The sequence below is a fragment of the Hyperolius riggenbachi genome, chromosome 5, assembly GCF_040937935.1.
Source record: "Hyperolius riggenbachi isolate aHypRig1 chromosome 5, aHypRig1.pri, whole genome shotgun sequence".
Taxonomy (NCBI): domain Eukaryota; kingdom Metazoa; phylum Chordata; class Amphibia; order Anura; family Hyperoliidae; genus Hyperolius; species Hyperolius riggenbachi.
In genome coordinates, this window is record NC_090650.1 from 103,070,446 (window position 1) to 103,086,598 (window position 16,153).

Sequence of the window (16,153 nt, forward strand, 5' to 3'; positions counted from 1 at the left end):
CGACAGGAACATCTGAGAAACCGGCATCAGATCGCACAGATTTAACCTCTAAACAAACGGGAGAAACTCCATCAGAATTCACGCAGGTGTCCACAGTCGAGGCACACCCATTCATTTCAGGTCGCACAGTGTCCAAACTCACTTGCTTTACCCCAGAAAGACAGGAATAATCATGTGACAATGGTGTCTCTTTATTGGAAATAATTGGTTGGTGTGTGTGCAATTCGTCCAAAATAGTCTGCCACACATAAATCACCAGATCCACATCACACTCATCACATTCATCAGAATCGATCAAAAGGTACATAGAGTCGAGACAATCATTCAGGTCATCCGCGCTCTTTGCGATATAAAAATCGCAAAAGGCTTTCCAATCGAAATCAAACTCTTCCAACAAGGCCCCAATCTCCCATGAGGCAAATGGCGGTTCAAACAACCCAGTATCTAGGTAATCTCCATATGGGTTGGGGTCAGGAACGAGGACAGACTTTTTAACTGCTTTAATGTAGTGTGCGATCCTACCTATAATAGGATCCACATATGCCTTTGCCTCAGGCAATGATATCTGAACAAAATCGAAGGTTCCCTCTGCCCTGGGAATTTTGGTTTGGCTGGACATTCTGTAACGATTGCGGAATCGTCTCCGTGGTCAGCGCACCAGACGTGCGCTGGCGCGGCGGATTTCCTCCACAAGCGTATAATTGAGGACACCCAGGCTAGGTGCTATGCACCTGCAGAGGGAAATTCCTGTCGGCAGGTGGAGCTGTGAAGTGCAGAGGAACAGCTCCTCTGCCCTACCACACACGCCAGACAGGAATTGTACGAAGGGAAGAAACGCAATCGCAAGAGAAGCGATTGAGAGTGAGCACAGAGACAGATTGTGTGTGTGTGCATAAAATTAGTCGCCAACCCGCGACTGAGCACACACCACAGCAGATAAGAAGCAGGAACGCGATCGCGAGAGGTGCGATCGCCAGACGTGACACAAGGTACAGCAAGGCGGAGCACGAGAGTAGCAAAGGCACAGCAAATAATACAATAAGGAAATACGGAAAATAACAAACGCTAGCTAACCGCGAACACCGCACTCATTCGCAACAGTGCACGCGGTTATGCGCGGTCTCCACGTGATAAGCACAGTAGAGACAAGCACGCCTAACTAACCATTAACAGACAAACATGAAACAGAGGACGCGAGCGCTTGCTTAACGGTTACCTCACCGAGCCTCCAGCAAGCGCAGCAGACAAGACAGACACACGAAAACAGGGACAAGCGACAGAAGGATCCCCAGCGCTAGCGAAAAGTGGCTAGCGCGATCCCAGAAGACAGAACAGAAGGATCCCCAGCGCTAGCGAAAAGTAGCTAGCGCGATCCCAGGAGACAGAGTAGCAGAACAGAAGGATCCCCAGCGCTAGCGAAAAGTGGCTAGCGCGATCCCAGAAGACAGAACAGAAGGATCCCCAGCGCTAGCGAAAAGTGGCTAGCGCGATCCCAGAAGACAGAACAGAAGGATCCCCAGCGCTAGCAAAAAGTGGCTAGCGCGATCCCAGGAGACAGAACAGAAGGATCCCCAGCACTAGCGCTAGGGCGAGTGCGATCCAAACACACGGCAGACAGAACAGATGAGGTAGGCAGAAACAACCGCTGTTTCAACCTACACTCCAGACTCAATCAGAAGGATCCACAGCCGCTAACGCTAGGGCTTGTACGATCCAAACACAAGACAGACGGAACAGGCAAAACAGATAATACAACCTGACTGGACTAGAAGGGGAGCCTAAAGCAACCCCCAGGAATTAACTATACTAGATAGCAATGGCTGACACTCCAGCAGTGTCCATCAGGAACAAACCATGGAAGGGAAATGTCCAGCAAAGCATTCTGGGAGCAGAATGCTTTTATAGTGCCAGTCATCAAAAGAAGGCAGGTAACGGATTTGCATGACTAATGTATGCAAATCCCTCAGCAACACAAGCTGCACAACTGACAGAAGGTCTCCTTTCCAGAGTCCTGCAGCAAGCAAACCTAAACAATGGTCAAAAGGCTGCCTGCCTGCCTGCGCAGGCAGCTGAGCGGATTCTCACAGCAGTGGAACGAATCAGCTGGGTTTCCATTAATACTTATGGGGAAAGTAGATTTGATATAAGAGTGCTTTGGATTACAAGCATGTTTATGGAAACAAGTATGCACGCAAACCAAGTTTCCACTATACTTTTGAAGAGTAACGCTGAATACTTGTTCGTATTTCACCTAAAGAACTCTGCAGTCTTCAGCGTTTCTCAGCAAAATGAGCTGCCAAAAATTAGCCAACCCTCCCTGTGACTTTGCTTTGTGCCACACTGTTCTTGTTAATCATGTTTTTTTGTGATTCCACACAAAGATTTTACATTTCTTCTGAAAGCTCCAGGTACACCTTTTTGTAAGAGGTATGGGAAGTGTTCTGAAATAAAATATTATGCTGGGTAGGGTAGCCATTTGCAGAGTACCGATTCTTCCATTACTGCTGTTTCATAAATCAGAGAAAGTGTTTAGACTGGATGAATTTCATGATTTGTGCGTTACATTATGGTTTATGTCAGTCACTGGTCCCCCCCCCCCATTCTCAGTCTTTGCAGAGAAAGTGCTAGTGAGACTCTCTCCAGTGTAGCATTCCTCTGTGTGCAGGTGTGGGATCTCAGCTAATCAACACTGTCAGGGTTATGGTGTCACATCTGTCACATCCAAGATGACAGAACATATAATGCTAAAAAAGAAAAATGAGGATTTCTGCAATGAAGGAGATCAGGAAAGTGTAAATAAGAACTTTCAGCTTACGCTATCATGGTATGTGCAAAATTATATACGGATTTGAAAGAAAACTCTTGTAGGGCTGTATTTATATTTAATTATATTTGATTTGCTGTTCAGCCAAACAGCTCTTTCATATTTTGGATATATGATGTTATATGATGCGAAAGTTTGAGCAACCTTGTTAATCGTCATTATTTTCCTGTATAAATCGTTGGTTGTTATGATATCATATAGGAGACACACACAGTGATATTTGAGAAGTGAAATAAAGTTTATTGGATTTACAGAAAGTGCGCAATAATTGTTTAAACAAAATTAGGCAGGTGCATAAATTTGGGCACTGTTGTCATTTTATTGATTCCAAAACCTTTAGAATTAATTAATGGAACTCAAATTGGCTTGGTAAGCTTAGTGACCCCTGACCTACATACACAGGTAAATCCAATTATGAGAATTAAGAGTATTTAAGGGGGTCAGTTGTAAGTTTCCCTCCTCTTTTTTAATGTTCTCTGAAGAGTAGCAACATGGGGGTCTCAAAACAACTCTCAAATGACCTGAAGACAAAGATTGTTCACCATCGTGGTTTAGAGGAAGGATACAGAAAGCTGTTTCAGAGATTTCAGCTGTTTCCACAGTTAGAAACATATTGAGGAAATGGAAGACCAAGTTAAGGCTCGAAGTGGCTGAACAAGAAAAATGCTGTATGCGAGAGTGATGCAGAGGAAACCTTTTCTCCACCCACAGCACAAACAGAGCCGCTTGAAGTATGCTAAAGCACATTTGGACAAGCCAGCTTCATTTTGGAATAAGGTGCTGTGGACTGATGAAATTAAAATTGAGTTATTTGGGCATAACAAGGGGCGTTATGCATGGAGGAAAAACAACACAGCATTCCAAGAAAAACACCTGCTACCTACAGTAAAATAAGGTGGTGGTTCCATCATGCTGTGGGGCTGTGTGGCCAGTGTAGGGACTGGGCATCTTGTCAAAGTTGAGGGACACATGGATTCCACTCAGTATCAGCAGATTCTGGAGACCAATGTCCAGGAGTCGGTGACAAAGCTGAAGTTTCCCGACTATGACCCTACACACTGCTCAAAATCCACTAAGGCATTCATGCAGAGGAACAAGTACAACGTTCTGGAATGCCCATCTCTGTCCCCAGACCTGAATATAATTGAAACTATGTGGTGTGAGTTAAAGAGAGCTGTCCATGCTCGGAAGCCATCACACCTGAATGAACTAGAGATGTTTTCTAAAGAGGAATGGTCCAAAATACCTTCAACCAGAATCCAGACTCTCATTGGAACCTACAGGAAGCGTTTAGATGCTATAATTTCTGCAAAAAGAGGATCTGATGAATATTGATATCATTCCTTTTTTTGTGGTGCCCAAATGTATGCACCTGCCTTATTTTTTTAAACAATTATTGCACACTCAATAACTGCCAAACATTATTTTGTCTTCCTAAAAGAGAATGTGTTTCCAAGTGTTTAGTCATTTTTCATGTTTAATGTATAATGTGTTGCTATAATATGTGCATTGAATATGATAAGAGACAATAACATGGTTAATGCTGTTTTTATGTTCACTCTTAATGCATACATTAATATGTAGTTCTTTATGTAGTGATGTAGATGTAGAGCCAACAAAATTGTATAGAGCTGCATAAGTAATGCATGGCCACATTTACCATAAGGCATTTATTGGTGAGAACTTAGGACATCTGGGGAGGAGAAGGCAGTACTAAAGCAGTCTATCTATCTATCTATCTATCTATCTATCTATCTATCTATCTATCTATCTATCTATCTATCTAATCTTTCTTGCTTGCTTGCTTCCTCGCTTTCTTTCTTTCTTTCTTTCTTTCTTTCTTTCTTTCTTTCTTTCTTTCTTTCTTTCTTTCTTTCTTTCTTTCTTTCTTTCTTTCTTTCTTTCTTTCTTTCTTTCTTGCCTCTTGACACAAGTTACGAGATACTATGTAGTCCAACAAATGCTGCCCATAAATCAGACAATGTACTGTCCGTCATGGATGAGTTTATGTACTAAATCCTGTACAATGGAAAAACAATTTGCACGTTTCTAAGGCAACATGATCTTGAAATTCTGTATTGCTATATGAGGTATAAAGAGTTATAAAGAAACAAACCTATGAGCAAATGATCATGCAGACCTAAGTAAGATATGATGTGTTGACCACTTAGCAATAAAGCAGCACAGTGGCTAGCAGCACTAGAGATTTAAATGTGATGCCCACCATGGGGAATATTGATTTATAAAGTGCCACCATATTCCCTGGCGCTCTACAGAGTAAGAAACAAACATGGGGTACATAATAATACAGATAATGGTGTACACAAAATACTGTATAGACATTGGTACATAATACAGAATTGTAGGTAAAGTAAGTACATGATAAATGTAACATGATGAAATGTATAGCAAATTCCAAGATGCAAAAGGGTGAGAGAGATCTGCCCCAAAGCAATATGGGGAAAACTATACTGTAGGTGGGGCAGTATACAATATGTATACGTAGAGACAATTGGCCTGATCCAATTCACCTTTTCTCCAAGTTTTCTCCTGGGGGACATTTTCATTCTTATAAATAAAATGCCTTTATGCAATCAGAAAGCAAGAAAATACTAAGAATAATTTTGAGACTACTTTTGTATCTGCTTTTTGGTAATTTTTCTTTGGTACTTTTTCAATTGCAGAGTAATGTAAAATTAAACAAAAGATATTCTTAGGAGGAACATAGAAGAAAAAGCGGTTTGGATCAGACCCTATGGGTTTTTCGGTTATATTTAGTTAGGAATGGCCTAAGTTAGAGTGTATGCTTATCGTAAAAAGTGAAATCTTTAACATGAACCTAAACTGACAAAAGGAAAAAGTTTTACTTACCTGGGGCTCCTACCAGCCCCCTCAGCCGCCCTGTGCTCGCACTGTCACTGAACGATCCTCCGGTTCCCCGCAGCTCCCTAGTTTCGATTTGATGTGTGGCCCTGGTCCGCGTGCCACCTGATTGCGCATGCACAGCATAAAAAAAATCTCTAATGTGCATGCCCAAAATGCTCCCAGCAATGGGAGCGTGATCAAGGACGTGCGTCCATGGCCACGCATGCGTAGGGGCCCGCCACTTCAAAGGACCTCTGTGACCAATTTGCCTATTTCTTCTGAGACAAAGTCTCTGCTATACGTTGCGCCATCCAACTTACAGCATCTGAGCCTAATATAGAGCCAAACACCGTTAGCAGAGACAACATAACACTTTGGTCAAACTTCAAGGAAATTGATGAAGAAGTCACATCAAGCATCCTCCTTAACCTCCGCCAAAAGACCTGTGACCTGAACACAGTTCATGTTGAAATGCCCTGACCTTTTCATACCGGTATTCCTCAAAATTGTAAACTGTTCCTCAGGGCCGTGGAGTCGGAGTCGTGGAGTCGGAGCAATTTTGGGTACCTGGAGTCGGTGTCTGGAAAAAATGCACCGGCTCCGACTCCTAATGAATTGAGACTGTAATTAAAATCAAAAATATTATAAAATGTTCTATTTCTCAGATAATAGTCATCATAAATAATTTACATATACAGTAATAGCTGTGCTTAGTCCAAAAAAATGAAATAAACCAATCAAATAATAGTTACTTGTGCTGCTTCAATAAAGCAGTCCCTGTATTTTTAAAGTCAGATATACATATCTGATTGTGACTGTATATATGATGTGTACACAGGAATCTCTTATATATGTCACGGCCAGAACCCGAAGTTTGGCCACTTCTAGTTCTGGCCGGCCACTTCGGGTTCTGGCCGGCCAATGTGCGAAGTGGCCGCTGCGCTGCGGCCAATGTGAGAAATGGATTGATTCCTGTGACATTAAGGTATCTTCTGGCCGCAGCGCAACGGCCAAACGTATAACAACTTAGTTAATTTAATGCAATTAAGCCAGCGGCAATGTAACAATTCAAGTCGCCGGCTTTTTCTCTGCCTCTCTCCTCCCCCCGCCTCTCTCTCCTCCCCCCACCTCTCTCGCTCTCCTATGGGCAGCCGGCGGGGACACGCGTGTCCCCTCCAGAGTTGTTCGTCGCGGCAGGCTTCCCTGCCATTCTTGCAGAGCGGGTGCTGGCAGAAACAATGTCTGCAGCCTCCCCGCTCTGCTTTCCTGGTGCGACGAACGGCTCTCATGGACACGCATGTCCCCGCCGGCTGCCCATGAGAGAAGGAGGAGAGAGACGCAGGGGGGGGGGGGGGGGGGGAGAGAGGCAGACCAAAAGCCGGCGGCTTGAATTGTTACATTGCCGCCGACTTAATTGCATTAAATTAACTAAGTTGTTATACGTTTGGCCGCTGCGCTGCGGCCAGAAGATACCTTAATGTCACAGGAATCAATCCATTTCTCACATTGGCCGCAGCGCAGCGGCCACTTCGCACATTGGCCAGCCAGAACCCGAAGTGGCCGGCCAGAACTAGAAGTGGCCAAACTTCGGGTTCTGGACGTAACATATATACTAAATAACATCTATGCTGTAAGAATAAAGCCTGATGTGTAGCTGTGTCACTAATAGAGATGGTCAATGAGATGGAAATAATTCTGTGTTGATGCTGGTTTATGCAAATGTATGAACTCCCTTTACTCATGAAGTCAAATAATTTGATATATTGTTAAAATTTAGTCTGGTGACTATGAATTAAAGGGTACCTGAGACGAATTAAATAAAAGTTTTATACATACCTGGGGCTTCCTCCAGCCCCCTTCAGGCTAATCAGTCCCTCGCTGTCCTCCTCCGCCATCTGGATCTTCTGCTATGAGTCCTGGTAATTCAGCCAGTGAGCGCAGTCCAGCCACGTGCCACTACCACAGCCAGGAGCGATCTGTACCTGCGCAATAGTGCTGCGCATGTGTAGTACGCTCCTTGCGGCGGAGTGTGTGCATGCGCACTACGCCTGATTGGCTCAAGTACCTGGACCCATAGCAGAATATCCAGGTGGCGAAGGAGGACAGCGAGGGACTGATTAGCCTGAAGGGGGCTGGAGGAAGCCCCAGCAGGGGCATAGCAATAGGGGTTGCAGAGGTAGCGACCGCATCGGGGCCCTTGGGCCAGAGGGGCCCCGGAGGGCCCTCCATCTCACTATTGGTCCTGTGCTCATAACAATCACTTCTATAGATACTTTGAATAGTGGTAATCATTATCAAACTGTTCCCCACCCCCTTCTTGCACCTCTGGCACTGTAGTTGCCATTGGCAGGTTTTGGTGCGCCGTATCAATTGTTATGTATAGAGTGCTTAGGGGCCCCATTATAAAACTTGCATCGGGGCCCACAGCTTCTTAGCTACGCCACTGCGCCCCAGGTATGTATAAAACTTTAATTTCATCTGTATCAGGTTTACTTTAAATTACACAGTAGTACCATACTCTACATATGCACTCCCCACAAAGCTGCAGGGAATCCACTGAGAATGTTGTGCACATTGAACACAGAGGTGTTGTCTATCACCCATAAACCTGGTTCAGATTGTACATGAAGAATGTGTAATAGAGAAAGAATCGCCTCATTCTCCTGCAGAGTACCTGCACATCACTCTTACATGTACCCACAGTCACATTGCCTAGGGCCTGATAGATGTTCAGATTGTGCATGGAGAATGTGTAATAGAGGAAGAATCTCCTCATTCCCCTGCAGAGTACCTGCACATCACTCTTACATGTACCCACAGTAACATTGCCTAGGGCCTGATAGATGTTCAGATTGTGCATGGAGAATGTGTAATAGAGGAAGAATCTCCTCATTCTCTTGCAGAGTACCTGCACATCACTCTTATATGTACCCACAGTCACATTGCCTAGGGCCTGATAGATGTTCAGATTGTCCATGGAGAATGTGTAATAGAGGAAGAATCTCCTCATTCCCCTGCAGAGTACCTGCACATCACTCTTACATGTACCCACAGTAACATTGCCTAGGGCCTGATAGATGTTCAGATTGTGCATGGAGAATGTGTAATAGAGGAAGAATCTCCTCATTCTCTTGCAGAGTACCTGCACATCACTCTTAGGCCCGGTTCACACTTGCGGTTCTCTGCCAAACGAACCGGATGACCTGACCGGATCCGGATCGGATCCGGATCGGAACCGTACGGTTCTGATCCGGATCCGGTCAGGTTGCATCAGGTGTTCATCAGGATGCGATCCGGATCCGTTTGGCAAAAGATAGTAGAAATAGAATAAAAATTTTGGGGTCTGGGAGGTCAGCAGAAGGTGGACCTGTGGAATCAGGCCCTCCGCTGTTTAGCACTCACCTCCACCTCCGACATACTGCCAACATCTCCAGCACGTTTAAAATCACTGCTGCTCCACTCCAAAATGCTTGCCCATGTGTCCCCATCCAAAATCGCCGCTTTAATACGCATAGGAAGTGGGGTAGAACATCCGGATTTTTAGCCAGTGTGTTGTGCGCTCTCCGGTTCTCATTGGTTTGTATTGGCCGGATGGTGCAGTCTGGCTCCGCTCCGGATACGGCTGCCGGAGGAGCCGGACCAAAAAATAGCGCATAGCGCATGTTGGGTCTTATGCCGGATCCGGTCCGGATCCGGTCCGGACGAAACGGACGCATGTGAACAGACGCATAGGCTTTCATTGCTATGCCGTGCGTCCGTTCCGTCCGTTCTGCATGCGGTCGGCTCCGGCACGGCGATTCCGGACAGCGACCGCTAATGTGAACCGGGCCTTATATGTACCCACAGTCACATTGCCTAGGGCCTGATAGATGTTCAGATTGTGCATGGAGAATGTGTAATAGAGGAAGAATCTCCTCATTCCCCTGCAGAGTACCTGCACATCACTCTTACATGTACCCACAGTTACATTGCCTAGGGCCTGATAGATATTCTTTGTTCCTGTCTGAACCTTCTACAAGTACTCTTAGCAAGGACTAGTTTTAGTCTATGACTAAAGGCAATAAATATGGCAGTCTCCATATCCTTCTCACTTCAGTTGTCTTTTAAAATTCCTAAGCGTTGGCAGTTAAGAGACAAATTTCATGTTACATACTTTTAATCAACAAGATTGTAATATGCAAATTAGAGGAGTCGAGGAGTCAGTGGAATCATAAACTGAGGAGTCGTAGTCTTTGTATTTTTGTACCGACTCAACAGCCCTGCTCTTCCTTACAATCAGGGATATTTCCTGCTTTACTGCAGGAAGCAATCATCAGGCCTCTCCTCAAAAAAACTTCCCTGGACCCACATGCAATGAACAGCTACAGACCTGTGTCTAACCTTTCCTTTCTGGGGAAGATAATTGAAAAAGTCGTATACCTCCAACTAGAAGCCAAAATCTTACAAAACAACAAAACAACATCTATGACCCATTCCATTCTTGCTTCAGGAAACATCACAGCACTGCAACTGCCCTCATACAAATCTGTAACCACTTGCTCATGGCAAGAGACAGAGGAGAGTGCTCTATCCTGATACTGCTAGACCTTTCTGCAGCCTTATAGTTGATCATGACATCTTGATAAGCAGGCTACAGGAATACTGCGGCATTGATGGCATATTTATTCAGTGGTTCCAATACTTCTTGAGTGGCAGAACACAAAAAATGTCTATGGGGCCCTTCCTGTCCACCTCTGTACCACTTAAAGGGATACTGTAGGGGGGTCGGGGGAAAATGAGTTGAAGTTACCCTGGGCTTCTAATGGTCCCCCACAGACATCCTGTACCCGTGCAGCCACTCACCGATGTTCTGGTCCCGCCTCCGGTTCACTTCTGGAATGTCAGACTTTAAAGTCTGAAAACCACTGCGCCTGCATTGCCGTGTCCTCACTCCCGCTGATGTCACCAGGAGCATACTGCGCAGGCCCAGTATGGTCTGTGCCTGCGCCGTACGCTCCTGGTGACATCAGGAGGAGAGAGGACATGGCAACGCAAGCGCAGTGGTTTTCAGACTTTAAAGTCTGAAATTCCAGAAGTGCACCGGAGGCGAGGCCGGAGCATCGGTGAGTGCCTGCGCGGGCACAGGATGTCTGCAGAGGACCATTAGAAGCCCCGGGTAAGTTCAACTCATTTTCCCCCGACCCCCCTACAGTATCCCTTTAAGTATGGGGTGCTCCAGTGCTCAATCCTTTCTTCCCTGCTTTTCACCATTTACATGTTACCGCTTGTAAAACTAATCCAAAAACACGGCCTCACATACCACTGCTATGCTGACAACACCCAACTATATCTTTCCTTTAAACCAGGTGTGACAGACCCAACTCCAACTATAAACGCCTGCTTAGGCGAACTACAACAATGGATGAGTGACAACTGGCTGAGACTAAATGCAGATAAAACTGAAGTCCTTCTGATCGGAGGGCAGTGCTTGACAATAAAACAACATTACTTGCAGTCTTCACCACTGGGAATAGGAGGCACGGATCTACACAGCTCTGAGCATATGCGTAGCCTGGGAGTTCTAATTGATGGGGATTTAAACTTCAGAACTCACATCTCTGCTGTGGTGAAATCATCCTATTTTCACCTGAAGAACATTGCAAAAATCAAGCATCTCATCCCCCAGAAGATCTTCCAACCTTAGTTCATGTCTTCATTACAGTACACTACCGACTAGACTATTGTAATGCTCTCTACACCGGCCTTCCAAAAAAGGACTTGTACTGCCTACAGCGGATACTGAATACTGCTGCCAGACTGCACTCTCATCACTGGTTACCTATAAAATGGGGGATCATATTCAAGATTGGCCTACTGACATTTAAATCACTACATATTATAAGACCTGGATACATGAAAGAAATTTTGCAGCTGCATAGCAATCGCTGCAATCTCAGATCCACAGGTTCTAATAGACTAGTCTAGTCATACCCAGAGTCCAACTGGAAACTTTTTGTTACAGAGCCTTCTGTTATGCCGCACCTACATTATGGAACTCCTTAACTCAGCAGATCAGGACAGCTCCATCTCTGGACGTGTTTAAATCCAGACTGAAAACCCACCTGTTCAGTTTGGCATTTGCAGAAATATAATTTTTGTTGTGTCAATACTCCATCCTACTACCAATAAATGAATTTGAGAGAGCCTAAGTGCTTTGAGTCCTATGGAGAAAAGCACTATAGAAATGTTATTGTATTATTATATTAACACTTAGTGACAGTGCAGGCACAGGGTGGCTGCAGGGGGCTAGTAGAACCTCAGGTAAGTTACATTTTTTATCTTTTTTTTTTTTGTCAGTTTATGTTCACTTTAAGAGCTTTCTCAAAATTATAAGGTTGAAGAGTGAAGGATGTGTTATGGGAGGGGATTACAGAGGAGAAGGGGTGACAATAGGTGCCTAGTGTTTGTATGGTTTCCTCGTTTTGCTTGGGTTTCATCCTAGTCCCTTAATTTCCTCCCATACTAGAAAAGCATACTGGTAGAATAATGGCCTCCTCCAAGCTCTAGACCAGGCATGGGCAAATTTGGCCCTCCAGCTGTTAAGGAACTGCAAGTCCCACAATGCATTGCAGGAGCCTGACAGCCACAGTCATGACTCATAAAGGCAAATGCATTGTGGGGCTTGTAGTTCCGTAACAGCTGGAGGGCCGAGTTTGCCCGTGCCTGTCCTAGACTGTGGTAAGGACATTACATATTGAGCCCCTGTGTTGGACAGTTTCCTTTTTTTTCTTTGCAAAACTTCAATTCAGTTTTTCATTTTACAAAATGTCTTCATGCATAATTCTATACAATTCTAAAGTAATAGTAATGTTCTATCAAACTGTTTTTTTTTTTACCTGGACTAGGTCTTAAAGGCAACCCGAGGTGAGAGGGATATGGAGGCTGACATGTTTATTTCCTTTTAAAAAATGCACATTGCCTGGCTGTCCTGCTGATCCTCTGCCTCTAATACTTTAGACCATAGACCCTGAACAAGCATGCAGGTCAGATGTCTTTGACAAATTTAACAAAATTAGCTGCATCTTTGCTTCAGGTGTATAATTTAGACTCTACTGACCAGAAAGATCAGCAGGACTGCCAGACAACTGGTATTGTGTAAAAAGGAAATAAATATGGCAGCTTCCATAGGTCTCACACCTCGGGTTCCTTTTAAAGGGAATCTGAAGCGAAAATAAACTTATGATATAATGAATTGTATGTGTAGTACAGATACATAGTTACATAGTTATTTTGGTTGAAAAAAGACATACGTCCATCGAGTTCAACCAGTATAAAGTACAACACCAGCCTGCTCCCTCACATATCCCTGTTGATCCAGAGGAAGGCGAAAAAACCCTTACAAGGCATGGTCCAATTAGCCCCTAAAGGGAAAAATATCTTCCCGACTCCAGATGGCAATCAGATAAAATCCCTGGATCAACATCATTAGGCATTACCTAGTAATTGTAGCCATGGATGTCTTTCAACGCAAGGAAAGCATCTAAGCCCCCTTTAAATGCAGGTATAGAGTTTGCCATAACGACTTCCTGTGGCAATGCATTCCACATCTTAATCACTCTTACTGTAAAGAACCCTTTCCTAAATAAATGGTTAAAATGTTTTTCCTCCATGCGCAGATCATGTCCTCTAGTCCTTTGAGAAGGCCTAGGGACAAAAAGCTCATCCGCCAAGGTATTATATTGCCCTCTGATGTATTTATACATGTTAATTAGATCCCCTCTAAGGCGTCTTTTCTCTAGACTAAATAAACCCAGTTTATCTAACCTTTCTCGATAAGTGAGACCTTCCATCCCACGCATCAATTTTGTTGCTCGTCTCTGCACCTGCTCTAAAACTGCAATATCTTTTTTGTAATGTGGTGCCCAGAACTGAATTCAATATTCCAGATGTGGCCTTACTAGAGAGTTAAACAGGGGCAATATTATGCTAGCATCTCGAGTTTTTATTTCCCTTTTAATGCATCCCAAAATTCCGTTAGCTTTAGCTGCAGCCGCTCGGCATTGAGTACGATTACTTAACTTGTCGTCAATGGGTACTCCCAAGTCCCTCTCCAAGCCCGATGTCTCATATTGTCTCATATTGTTTCCAGTGCAGGAAGAGTTAAGAAACTTCATGTGTTATGTATGCAAAAGAGCTTCTCTGAGCTCTCCGACTAATTAACAGTGCTATTTTCTGAAGCACTTATACATCAAAGAAACAATGAAAGACAACTTCAGATAAGATTTTACTGCAGGAAAGTTGAAAGGGGCATTAGCTCTGCTCTGTTTCATAGTTTAAAATATGGAGTGTAGTTTGCAATTGCAAATATGACAGAGTGATGCAATGTATGAAAAAGCTATATAACTGAAAACAAAAATATGATACTCTTTTCTTTGCTACTTATGTTCTATTTATTATCCGTACTACACATACAATGCAGTATATCATCATTTTTTTTTTTTTCGCTTCAGTGTCACTTTAACAATAAAAATAAATCATGTGGTGCTTTGGACCAAGGCCTCAACAAGCGATTTGTTATCATACAACTTTAGATTACAGAGATTTAAGAACACTGCCCTGCTGGATTGTGTGTATTTGGTATTCATAGAGTTTCCTTTTATTTAGTGAATGTGAGCCCTGCTTCCTACAGCCTGCGTGAGCCCAGCTCATTTACATTGTGCACATGTATGTGTAGTCATCATGCTGCAAATAACAATAAGCGCAAGCATTAATAAGAGCCTGAACTCAGCCCCTCCTCGGTCCATCCGAATTCTCTAATGAGCACCAATTCAGCAGGCAGTGATTATGAATATTTTAATACTTGTAAAGCGCTAACTAACCCCGACGGCAACAGGTACAAAAGAAAATGATTAGGTGCATGAGGTCAGTGGCGGGGAAGCATTTTAATTAGACGCATTTACAGCTCATTGCTGTGCAAGATGTGTACTTACCCTGTCTTTTGAAATATATTCCCGCAAGCATCCATTTATTTACCTTCCAAACTAGCAGCTCACTGCAGTTGTCTCATTTACACAGACGTTTAGAAATGGCTTTCCTCTGAGCTGGCTGAGTATATGGAATGTTAAGACGGGCACAAATATTTTATATCATTGTACCTGTTTACAGAGTAGTAGCTATAGAGTGTTGTACCATGTTAGCCATCTGTAAAAGCAGGACGTTTTGAATCAAGATGATACCATTTATTGGCTAACTTAAAATAAATCTTTTGGCAAATAAGCCTTCTTCAGACTCTGTTTACATAATTATACCGTTTCTTTTCTTCTTAACCTCTTGCGGACCTCAATGATTTCAATCTTCACCCTGTTTATGTCCTGTTATTCCTGCCATGGTGTAGATCTCAGTCATTCCCGCCGCACGCACCGCTCGCTGTCAGTGCTACCGCCGCTATTCACGTCGCTGCACCTGCTCCTCCTGCTGTCACACTGATAAGTAGAGCTTCCATGTATCGGTCAGTAACCAATTTCATTGGCTCCTGACCCTGTGATTGTTGTGAGCCAATCACAGCTCTTAAAAGGGCACTGACAGCTCTAGTCTTAAAGCAGGCAGAGCTTGCTAATGTATTCATAACTTTATATCTTCCCAACCATCTTTCTGTTTCAAATATGTGGTCGACCGCTTATCGATGTTTCTCATCAATTTAGCTAAGAGTGATACCCCAGATGGTCCAATGGATTGTTAGATCGATATCCAGGCCAAATTGGTTGATCACTCCAGATGGAAGATATTGATTGGTGGCAGGGTGGGAGCAGTAGCAAATTGAAACGTGCAACGCTGCAGTTCAATAGATTTTTAATAGATTTCATGCGTATGGCTTTTTATTATGCAGAATTCCCCCCCCCCCCCCCCCCATACATTTGAGAAAGTGAGTCGGAGTAGAAAGATTTAGGCAAAAGCTGACTAAATAATTAATACATTAATACTGTAAAAACAATTAAGCGATTGTATTCATTATGTGATTTTTACTGCAATTCCTTTTGATCCTAAATTGTGTAACTTCCACACTTGGATCAAACTGGATTTTCTACGGTTGTCTGCAGTGTTCGGCTTGCACACAGCTAATGAAGAAATGTACAGACTGCAGGAAAATATCAGAGGAATGATAGTTTTACAGGCACTTGTACAGTTTCCTGTGCTGTTTTAGCACATTTGCTGGTAAATAAGATGCTTGTCTTATAGCGTGACTTGCGGCTGCAGTGGAAGAGGTGCTACTTGTTCTTCTTGTTCCTGCTGATAATGATGTAGTGATAGATTAGCTGCTGCCTTGTTATAATGTATAACCACTTGGTAACCCCCTCTGTTTTCTTATGAGACTCTTGCGCTATACAGCAGTGACAGGAACACTCACTTTTTAGCTTTGCTGCCACATGGGAATGCCTCAGGTGTGAGAATGTTGTGTGTCACATTCATACAGATAATTCCCCTGGA

At 43.7% G+C, this 16,153-nt stretch overlaps 1 protein-coding gene and 1 long non-coding RNA gene across 2 annotated transcripts in view; one reads left to right on the forward strand and one right to left on the reverse strand.

Annotated features, from left to right (window-relative positions):
- Nucleotides 1-16,153, forward strand: part of CHN2 (chimerin 2) — a 426,701-nt gene that overhangs the window by 119,134 nt on the left and 291,414 nt on the right. The gene's annotated exons all lie outside the window — the stretch shown is intronic.
- The window catches only part of LOC137518354 (uncharacterized), a 40,379-nt gene continuing 29,001 nt past the window's right edge, over nucleotides 4,776-16,153 (reverse strand). Inside the window, exon 3 of the long non-coding RNA XR_011020799.1 lies at nucleotides 4,776-4,843. This is a non-coding gene — a long non-coding RNA (uncharacterized lncRNA). The remainder of the gene's footprint in view (nucleotides 4,844-16,153) is intronic.